Source organism: Rattus norvegicus, chromosome 5 (genome assembly GCF_021556685.1).
Source record: "Rattus norvegicus strain SHRSP/BbbUtx chromosome 5, alternate assembly SHRSP_T2T, whole genome shotgun sequence".
In the NCBI taxonomy this organism is placed as follows: domain Eukaryota; kingdom Metazoa; phylum Chordata; class Mammalia; order Rodentia; family Muridae; genus Rattus; species Rattus norvegicus.
In genome coordinates this window covers 1,670,625-1,681,844 of record NC_141538.1, presented here as the reverse complement: position 1 = coordinate 1,681,844, position 11,220 = coordinate 1,670,625, and the positions used below count along the sequence as shown (strand labels likewise).

At 40.8% G+C, this 11,220-nt stretch overlaps 1 pseudogene; it reads right to left on the bottom strand.

Annotated features, from left to right (window-relative positions):
• LOC148005534 (polyubiquitin-C-like) overlaps positions 1–11,220 on the bottom strand; it is a 1,830,776-nt pseudogene that overhangs the window by 296,246 nt on the left and 1,523,310 nt on the right.

Sequence of the window (11,220 nt, the reverse complement as noted above, 5' to 3'; positions counted from 1 at the left end):
AGTAGAGAAGAGAATATAATACTCCTGCAGAGGATCAGAGTTTGGCCAAAGCAAAAACATCTAGCAGCTCACAACCACCTGACTCAGCTCCAAAAGCTCAGACGCACTCTCTGGATGCCAGCACCTTCATTCACATGTGTGCATACCCACCATCACCACCAAGCAGCTACTACATACACATGCATATTATTAAAATAAAATAAAACATTTTAATAGAAAAAATTTTGAAAATTCAGACTCAAACTCTGAACATATATATCACAAATTCTCTCCTAAAAGTAGTATAGGAAAAAACTCCAGCATTAGAACCTCATTGATAGTAAAAAAAAACATGTAGTATGTGGAAAATTACTACAAATCATTTATAGGATTATACTCTATAAGGTGTCATGGTATAAAAGCATAAATTTCTGCTAATCCATAACGATCACCAGAAAAGAAATAGTTTATTGATGTCTCTGTGGTCTTATCTATAGAGAGGTTCCCCACTCCACAAGACTTGTCTGTTTATTTAAATAAGACTTTGTCTAAAGGGAAGAGGGCAATGGATTAGGATACAAATAACATGATGAGGCATAGTTCAAAAAATGAGGTTTTTCTTCCTGTTCCAAGCAACTTTTCCAATTACAATGTGTCCTCTTTACTATGCTGACTCATTAGGAAGCAATGGTTCTGTATTGACAAGTCATCAATTATAAAGCTAGACTTGTAGGTAAAAATCACCTTGTTTGAGCTGATTGGGTTTCCAAAGCTAATTGTATGGTGTTTGCTCATCTCAGGTGAGCATCAGTGATAAACAGTGTCTAAAATACAATGCACAAAATAAATCAGCCCACAACTTCTCTATATTCTGCAACATTAACAGAGAAACTATCAATGATGATGTCAAAAACTTAAGCTTAAAAGTAAATTAGACATGAACTCATAAACCTACAACACATTATGCCCATCATTTGGGGAATGTCCTCAAAACACTTTAGTGATTTATCACAGGATTCTATCCTGCCAGTGCAGAGCAAAAAGCATATTGGAACAGACTTAGAATCCCTTTGAAAACTATACAAACATAAAGTTACTTAAAGGCACCATCCAACCGCTACAGAGAGACACAATGGAAAGGATTTACTAATGAAAGACCTCAGCTCAGATCTTAGTCAAAGGATTGCCACCTTAGCTATTATACAGAGTATATTCAAGAGCAGTGAGCCTCAGATCTCTTCACCTATTAACAAGAAATGTGACTGACTAGTGATCAGAAAATCCCCATGTGGGGCCATATGTGAATATTAGGTAGTGATGTGACCAGAGTAAAGAGAACTGAATGTAAATATGTCAAGCAAGGAGGGTTCCATTGTTTAATCCTGTCTTTAGCAGTCTTTTTCTTATTTAAGTTTTAAATTTAAGTTCTGAATAGAGTCTCCTCAAGGTTTAAAATTAAAGAGTTTTGAACAGATGTGACTGATTTAAACTAGTCAGCTAAAAATAGTGTAAAATTCCTCAGTGTAGTTTTGTGTGGGTCCCATGTCCACTCTGCCACAGGGCAAGGCTGCAATAGGCGGGATGTGGGAGATGACTGCACTTACCCCATCGACCAGTGGTTGTGTGGGAGGTCAAGGTACACTGCTCTGGGGATGATGAAATGCAGTCTGAGGCACAGGACCACTGGAGCTGCCTGAGGGATTGGGAAGGTTCCTTGGGCCTGCAACAAGGCAGGGGCTTTCTGGTTCTTATGCTCTTAGGCATCCAGGTGCCCCTGAATGCCACAGAAGAGTTGAGAATAGAGTTGGGGCCCATGGAACTGGATCTAGTCCCAGGCTGAAGGGGAAAGAAGGGGGTCTCTAGCTAGTCCTTTGAGGAGAGGCTTTGCTTGGTGAGGGGGTGCTTGGTGTGGCTTGGTTGTGGTGGTTGCTGTGGTTGGGAGAGCAGGGAGGCCTTCTGCAGGAGATTAGATGCTGGCTCTGTAGTCTAAAGCCTTCTCTGTGGCTCACCATGGTGAATCCCAATAAAATGAGGCAGTCCATGGTTTTACGATATTTATCGGCATGGTGAAAAGTGAATGATTAAAACCATACTCCACTTCTTAGGGTGGACTTGCGACTAAGTACCTTTTGAAGGGTGAAATATCTAGGAAGGAAAGGTTATTGGCTAAGCCTCCAGGCCTTTGGTACCTCATTAAAATGGAGAAATGTCTTGAGTCTATGAGACCACAGGCCATGTCCTCTACCTGTGGAGGAACTTGAGGCATTACCTTTCTGTGACTGATGGCCATGAATCTATGGAGGGCTGTGGGCTTGTGATCTGCCTAGTTTCCCAGGAGTCAGGCGAAATGCCTACTGTCTCTTCAGTGTCACCGGGATTTCTAGCCTTAGTTCAACCAGGAACCAGGCTCTCTTTCATGGTACCACACAGTTCTTACTTCTTGTTTTCATATGACTCTATGAAAGTTGCCCAAAGTGCTTCAACCACTGAAAGGTTCTGTAAGCTAAAACTGTAAAGAAATATTAAGGCAAAAATATTAAATGTCAGCCAATCAGTGACTATAAAATATAACTATGCCCTGTTCCATTCAACATACCAGAACAGTCAGCCAGCTGGCTTCCCTTCAATGGAAGGGGAATGATAGAGCAGCATGGATTTAGAATGTTTACAATAGGCTTCTTGACTTACAGGATTACTAAAGCATGTGTCCTTCTTGATGGGCACAGCAGTAGCAGCTCATTCTGGACTTCAATGTACATGTTAAGAGGCCTCTCACACCCCATCAAAACTTTCTTTTGTCTGCTTACGTGGGCATTGGTAAGCTTTACTTAATTTTGCTTATTTTTTGGATTTTCTGACATAGGGTTTCTATAGCCAAGGAGGGCCTAGAACTCAAAATTATCCTACTGACTCAGACTGGGTCTTGGCATAGACTACCACATTTGATTCTTAATTTTAATATTTTTCAAAGGAACTATCTTCATTAGGAACAATCAGGTTTTCCACAAGTGGCATTTCACATATTTACTAAGAAAATTACTTATACAATAAATAAGAAAGAGCTCATTTATCACACCCTGACAAAATGCTCCCAAATACAGCTAATGGCATTTGTAACTCCTAAAGATATGAAGTATTAATGAAAGAAACTGAAGCTTGCCTTCCCCCCCACGCCCCCATAATTTCAACATTCAGAAGACTGAGGCTGAACAGTTATGGCTGGTTTGGGCTACCTAGGAGTGGTAATGGCGGTGTTGTGGGGAGGAGACATAAAAAGAACAAGCCAGGTAGAGTAAATCATACCTGTAATCCCAGAACACAGGAAGAAGCTAAGGCAAGAGCATTCTGAGTTCAAGCCAACAGAGGCTAGATAGCTATGTAGTTAGATCCTATCTCAAACAAACCAATAACCAAAACAAGTAAGTGCAACTGCTTTGAGTGACTTTATTCAGTCTCATTGCTGTGGTCATATACAGATACAAAGTGCTACCTTACCCTCACTTAATTGTTACAAGAAATATTTGTTAACTAAAACAAATGTACAATGAGTTCACTGTTGTGCCCATTTTAGTTGTTTGACATAACACATAATGTGCCACAAATGTAGAGAAAGCAACCTGGGGCCACTCTTAGACAAGGAGAGAGAAGCTGGGTTTGGGCCCACACTTATCTCTCTTCTCAGTACCTTTCTCCCTTACCTTAGCCATCAGTTTCCTACTTAGGCAGTTACTTACAACTGAGGACCTTAAGGTATAGTGCAATCCAGGGACATCTGTATTTAAAGGGGCTTCTCTGTAAGAAATCAATGGGACAGTCTTTTAAATGAAGAGAGTTAGTGAAACTGGGATATCACATGCAAAAAAAGATGGACCATTAGCTTACACTATATATAAATATTAATTCATAATAGATTTTAAAATGGACTTAAACATAAGACCAAAACTACTGAAGTCTAGAAAAAGAAAATAGGTAAATATTTTGACAGTGGATTTGTTAATGATTTCTTGGATATGATATGAGCCAATTGGATAGCTCAATGGGTAAAGGTTCTTGCGTCGCCAAGCCAGATGTAATCAGTTCAATACCTGGGACCAACACTAAAACCTGACTCCTACCAGATGCCCCTGACCTCCTTGTTTTGAGGTTTGGTCTGTTGCTTTGCATTGTAATGCTAACTGCAGACCCCCAAGGCCTGATTGTCCCAGAGACAAGAGTCCACAAGTAGACCCAAGTGATGAGATGTGATCTTTTCCCCAAATTATTTCTGATAAGTGAATAAAGATGCCAAAAGTCAACAGCTGGGCGGAAGACACAGAGACAGGGTTTAGCATTCCAGGACTTCTGGCATCAGAGAAGAACCATGAGGGGAAAAGAATGTGAAGGGAGGAGGAAGCCTCCATGGGTCAGGTAGGTTGGCTAATTGGAGTTAAGAGAAGCCCACACATAGGAAATTTAATTTTATAGTGGGATTATTGGCTGTGAAACAGACATAACAGCAAGAGGATCCATATCTGCCCAGCTCCTTTGCTGATTAATGTAAATATAAAGCTTGTGAGTGTCTTTTATCTAGGAACTAAGTGGTCAGAGGCAGGGGAGAAACCCTGTGTGAGGATTAAACCATTTCTACAACATTCACACATACAAATCCTGTCATACACACACACACACACACACACACAAATAAAAATTGTCACTTTTAAAAGGGGTAAATGAATTTGTCATCACCTATGAGGATCCAAATTCTATCACTACAATCCATGGTGTAGGAGGACGACCTCCCCACTCATTTGTCCTCTGGTCTCCATATACACACACTAACATATATAGACATATGGACACAGAATACATTAATGAGTTAATTAATTAATCAATTAATTAATTAATTAATTAAAAGTTTTTCTAATTATCTGTTCTTGGCCCCAGCTCACTCTGTCTTTGCTTTACACAGCTCAACTCCCCACATCTGCCTCCCCTTCTCTCATGCCTGTCATTCTTTCATGTGTGTTTCTCCTCCCTTAGTGTCCATGTTTAAATCTATATTCGCCTTCTTATAAACTATAACTCTGGTGATTAGACAGATACTTCCCAGGTTGAAAGAACTTGCTGTGCGATCATGAGGCCTGCAGTCTGAATCCCAGCATCCTGCAAACACCAGTCACTACAGCTGCCAGGAATCAGACAACATCTTCTTAGGCAAAAATAATGAAATACTGCCAGTAATTTGGATGAATATACACTTATGAATATATGGCAAAATGCAAGACTTTGTCCTTTTAAGATGTAGCTAACAAAAAGAGTGAGTCAAAGGGAGGTAAACATACTGGTTTCTTTTATACCATGTGAACCAAACAAGTACTGTTATCTCTACAAATCTGTTCCTTTCTCATAAGCCAAATTTAAACAATGCTTTGGAAAACTATCCACCTGGACCTGGATCATCCTGCTCTGTTGTCTCCATCTCGCTTTTCCTCACCTCTCTTTCTCCTCCCTCCTTCCTAGACTTTTCCCCACCTACCATTCCTTCTCATCCAATGATAGGGTATGCCTTATCCCGGACTCGCCTTGCTCCATAATGGCATCACCTTACACAGAGCAGTGCCACAGATTTCAGCAGAATACAGGAGAGGGATGGACTGGGGAAATAGGATGCTCAATGTTCAACACAATGATGTGAAGGGTCAACATCTAGTCGAAATTCTGTTCTCAGACAGAACAAGGCCTACATTAAACTCCTGGGGTTGGCTATTTCTGTAGATTTCTAATTTCTCAAAGCCTAGCTGAGGAGACACCCATTTAGTTGAATGCTCACCTTGTTCAATCATTAATGTTTAGGAGGGTTTTTTTACCCTTTTACATCAATATGGGAAAGTTCGCCAACAGTAATAATAGTCTTGAATATAAGATCTGTTTGTCAAGTCCATTTTCCTCATGAAGAACTATTATAAAAATTGAGGACCAGCATGAAGGCTCAGCAAAAGGCTTTTGCCACAGAGCTTGATGACTTGAATTCAATACCTGGATCACATATGGTAGAAGGAGCTACCACCCACAAGTTGGCCTCTGACCTCCGCACCCATACATGTATACACATACATACACATAAAAATGCGATGAAAATTTAAAACGGAAAGCCTAACAAAATTAATTATAATTCAGCAAAGGTACCTTTAGTCCAATCCAAGTTGCTTTATCTTCTGCTGACTGCTGACTTAACAGTACAGAGGGGGAATGGAAAGAAATGGCCTATTGTTTTGACTGTGCCTAAAACCTCAAGCATGCCCAAGAGAAGGCAAGCCTGTAGGATGGGCAAGGTCCTAGAGGGATAGTACCAAAATATCACCACACAGTAGAGAACACATGTAGTCAGAAACTACTTAAACAGAATGTGTAAGTCCTCAATACACAGGACACAGTTGATGGTGCTTGGGGTGCAATTCTTAGGGGCCCTGCAGTGTGTAAAATACATGACACTTGTGTTATATAACTGTCTGGGATTCAGTGAATCTATATGTTTCAGTTCTAGCTTTGGATAACCTCAGCGGACCTTTGTGGAGTTTTTTATCAATAGAGTAGCTCTTTACCTCCTCATAACCTTATTATGCTTTAGGCTTTTATTGTTTTATTTTTCCCTCCCACTATTTAAAGTTGACCAGAAGAAAAGGGTTGTGTTGAGGCTAAGTTGGTTGGTCCGGTTTTCTTCTTGGAGGTAGGCTTCTGAACATCAAAATATCTGAATAGACCACCTCACCTCTAGATCCCAGTGAGGGCTTTTCAATAGAGCCCAACTGAAATTGTCTGATTGTTTCTTCTCAAAGATCAGGAAAAAACAACAGTGCCATTTCAGACCTCTTATAGAGGGAGGGGCATGTGGCTGCCTCAGTATTCTGTTGCTCGTGATTTTTGTAAAAACCGAATTTTTAAAGTATGTTAATGTTTCACAAAGAGGAAAGCCACAGTTTGTGGTATCCTATAATTTTATGGCTTTACATTGTGTGTTTCTTCCTTTTAGGAAAAACCCTACCCAGTACAAGCCATCACATGCACAGAATGTCCAATGAGTGGGTTGGTTCTCCACAGTCCTTGGTGTAGTATTTAGTTTAGTCATTTACATTCTTTTGTATATGAACCCCAATAGGCTTATATGTTTGAATACTCAGTCATCAGGGAGTTGAATTATTTGAGAAGGATTAGGAGGTGTGGCCTTTGCGAATAGGTATGGCCTTATTGGAGGAGGCATGTTATTGAAGGAGTGGGTTTAGAGGTTTCAAAGTCCAGTGTATCATTCTGGGATATATTAGGATGTACAGCCCTCAGTTACTGCCCCAGCACCTTCTTATTTGCTTCTGGCAATGATAACGTGTACTGATTTTCTAAAACTGTAAGCAAGCCCCCAATTAAAAATTTTCTTTTACAAGAGTTGCTTTAGTCATGGTATCTCCTCGTAGCAATAGAATAGTGACAAACACAGAGTTTATTTGACTTACAATTTCAGGTAACAGTCCATTATTTCAGGAAAATCATAGGAATTGCAGGAATTTGAGGCAGATGCGTGACGAATATTCACAGTCAAGAGTAAAGAGAGCATATTTGCATGGATAGTTACTTACTAGCTTTTTTCACTTCTATATATAGTTCAGGGCCCAACCTAGGGAATGGTGCTGCCCATAGTGAGCTAGGACTTCTTTTTTTTTTTTTTTTTTTTTTTATTAACTTGAGTATTTCTTATATACATTTCGAGTGTTATTCCCTTTCCCGGTTTCCGGGCAAACATCCCCCTCATCCCTCCCCTTTCTTATGGGTGTTCCCCTCCCATCCCTCCCCCCATTGCCGCCCTCCCCCCATAGACTAGTTCACTGGGGGTTCAGTCTTAGCAGGACCCAGGGCTTCCCCTTCCACTGGTGCTCTTACTAGGATATTCATTGCTACCTATGGGGTCAGAGTCCAGGGTCAGTCCATGTATAGTCTTTAGGTAGTGGCTTAGTCCCTGGAAGCTCTGGTTGCTTGGCATTGTTGTACTTTTGGAGTCTCGAGCCCCTTCAAGTTCTTCCAGTTCTTTCTCTGATTCCTTCAATAGGGGACCTATTCTCAGTTCAGTGGTTTGCTGCTGGCATTCGCCTCTGTATTTGCTGTATTCTGGCTGTGTCTCTCAGGAGCAATCTACATCCGGCTCCTGTCGGTCTGCACTTCTTTGCTTCATCCATCTTGTCTAATTGGGTGGCTGTATATGTATGGGCCACATGTGGGGGAGGCTGTGAATGGGTGTTCCTTCAGTCTCTGTTTTAATCTTTGCCTCTCCCTTCCCTGCCAAGGGTATTCTTTTTCCTCATTTAAAGAAGGAGTGAAGCATTCACATTTTGATCATCCGTCTTGAGTTTCCTTTGTTCTAGGGATCTAGGGTAATTCAAGCATTTGGGCTAATAGCCACTTATCAATGAGTGCATACCATGTATGTCTTTCTGTGATTGGGTTAGCTCACTCAGGATGATATTTTCCAGTTCCAACCATTTGCCTACGAATTTCATAAACTCGTTGTTTTTGATAGCTGAGTAATATTCCATTGTGTAGATGTACCACATTTTCTGTATCCATTCCTCTGTTGAAGGGCATCTGGGTTCTTTCCAGCTTCTGGCTATTATAAATAAGGCTGCGATGAACATAGTGGAGCACGTGTCTCTTTTATATGTTGAGGCATGTTTTGGGTATATGCCCAAGAGAGGTAGAGCTGGATCCTCAGGCAGTTCAATGTCCAATTTTCTGAGGAACCTCCAGACTGATTTCCAGAATGGTTTTAACAGTCTGCAATCACACCAACAATGGAGGAGAGTTCCTCTTTCTCCACATCCTCGCCAGCATCTGCTGTCACCTGAGTTTTTGATCTTAGCCATTCTCACTGGTGTGAGGTGAAATCTCAGGGTTGTTTTGATTTGCATTTCCCTTATGACTAACGATGTTGAACATTTCTTTAGGTGTTTCTCAGCCATTCGGCATTCCTCAGCTGTGAATTCTTTGTTTAGCTCTGAACCCCATTTTTTTTTATTGAGTATTTCTTATATACATTTCGAGTGTTATTCCCTTTCCCGGTTTCCGGGCAAACATCCCCCTCCCCCCTCCCCTTCCTTATGGGTGTTCCCCTCCCAACCCTCCCCCCATTACCGCCCTCCCCCCATAGACTAGTTCACTGGGGGTTCAGTCTTAGCAGGACCCAGGGCTTCCCCTTCCACTGGTGCTCTTACTAGGATATTCATTGCTACCTATGGGGTCAGAGTCCAGGGTCAGTCCATGTATAGTCTTTAGGTAGTGGCTTATTCTCTGGAAGCTCTGGTTGCTTGGCATTGTTGTACTTTTGGGGTCTCGAGCCCCTTCAAGCTCTTCCAGTTCTTTCTCTGATTCCTTCAATAGGGGACCTATTCTCAGTTCAGTGCTGAACCCCATTTTTAATAGGGTTATTTGTTTCCCTGCGGTCTAACTTCTTGAGTTCTTTGTATATTTTGGATATAAGGCCTCTATCTGTTGTAGGATGAGCTAGGACTTCTTACTAAGTATTCAAACATATGAACCTTTGGCAGCCATTCTCATTCAAGCCACCATAATCCCTTGTTCCCTAAGTTGATCTTGCCAGGATATGTAATGACAGTAAGACAAATAAGACTAGAACAAAAATTGGTACCAAGAGTAAGATAGTCATTGGGTGCTGAGATTAAAAAAAAAAAATTCAAGATATCTACCACCACCACCACCACAACCACCAAAACGTGTCTATACTCCAACATGATCGAAACAATTCCTAAGTAAGACTCTCTTCCCAGGTGATTCTAGATTGGGTAAAAATGACAGTTAAAAGTAGCCAAAAAAATGACCAAAACAAAGAAGAAAAGCAGCCTTAGAATATAGCCCCCTTTTCCATCACTGAGAAAGTGAGAACTCACTACTGCCCAGGATAATCTTGACAATAGTATTTCAGTAGGAAGAGACATGCAGTGTGTGACATGACATTCTATTACCAGTAAATGATACCATCTCAGTGGAACCCACTCTTCATTTAGTATTTTATGTTGTGGTATAATGTGTGATGCTCATTCTCGGAAGAATTCTGAGAACTTTGCAGTAATTCTGGATGGCTTACAACCCCTGTTCCTCCTGCTGGATTAATGAAGCATAGCTATATTTATGGATGAGGTTGCTTTTCGGGCCATTCAGATTTTCATTTAGCTACTGTTATCTGTTGGAGCACGAGTAAGCCACTTAAAATTTCAAAATCTCAATTTTCTTATCTCATACGATGTGACGAAGATTGCGAATCCATTGCAATGTCTATTGTGTAATAAATTTTTAATGAATTATGAGAACATCATCAACAAATCTAGACTGCAAGCTTTTAAAGGGCATGGTGTCATATTTTTTCAGTCTAAAGAATTCAGATATTTAAAGACCTCTAATTTTATGAGGTATGTCCAGTTGAGCACACATAATTCTAGCTTCATGAAAATCTGGAACAGAAGAACTGGCTGGCAGAATTAGAGGTTCAGCTGTTGCCCATGTTTTGAGGGAAGTCAGAGGTCAGATAGCGTGGGCTTGAAGTTTGGTTTTTCACTCTTGCTGAGTGGGTTCTTGGTTAAGGCAGGTAATCCCTTTACACTCCATTTCTGTATCTGAAAATGAGGCACGATTACCGGATAAACAAAACAGTGGAAAGAGTGCCCAGGCCGAGCCCTATACGTTATAGATGGCTCAGTTAAGGCTTGCTATTGCTATCATTGACTTCAGGAACATCGTTCTGGCTCAAGTACCAAGTTCTAGAGGAAGTGCTGGTGGCCAGCAGGTCACATGTAACAATAACAGGTGATTTGATTTGGGGAAAAGCACAGCATATCTAGGCAAACAGCACAAAGAAAGCCAAAGACAACTGGAAACATGGCTGCTTTCACTACCCAGTGGAGACAGCTCACACTGATGTTATATTTGGGCAGCCATGAGCTCTTTCTGCATCATCAGAAGTACACCAGCATTTATTTACAGAACACTGTGTTAGAGCAGCTTGGAAAGTCTTAAAGGAAATGAAAAGTAGAACCTAAGAGAAACAGAGTCTGGGGAGGGGAAGACTTCTGTGTGGAGGACATAGAGACTGATAGAATATGCTTAAGTATAATTTGTGTGTGGGTTTGCTTCTTGTTTTTCTTTGTTTTTTTTTAACTCAAGTCTCATGTATTCCTAGTAACAATCAAGAATGTAGCAAGAATGCAA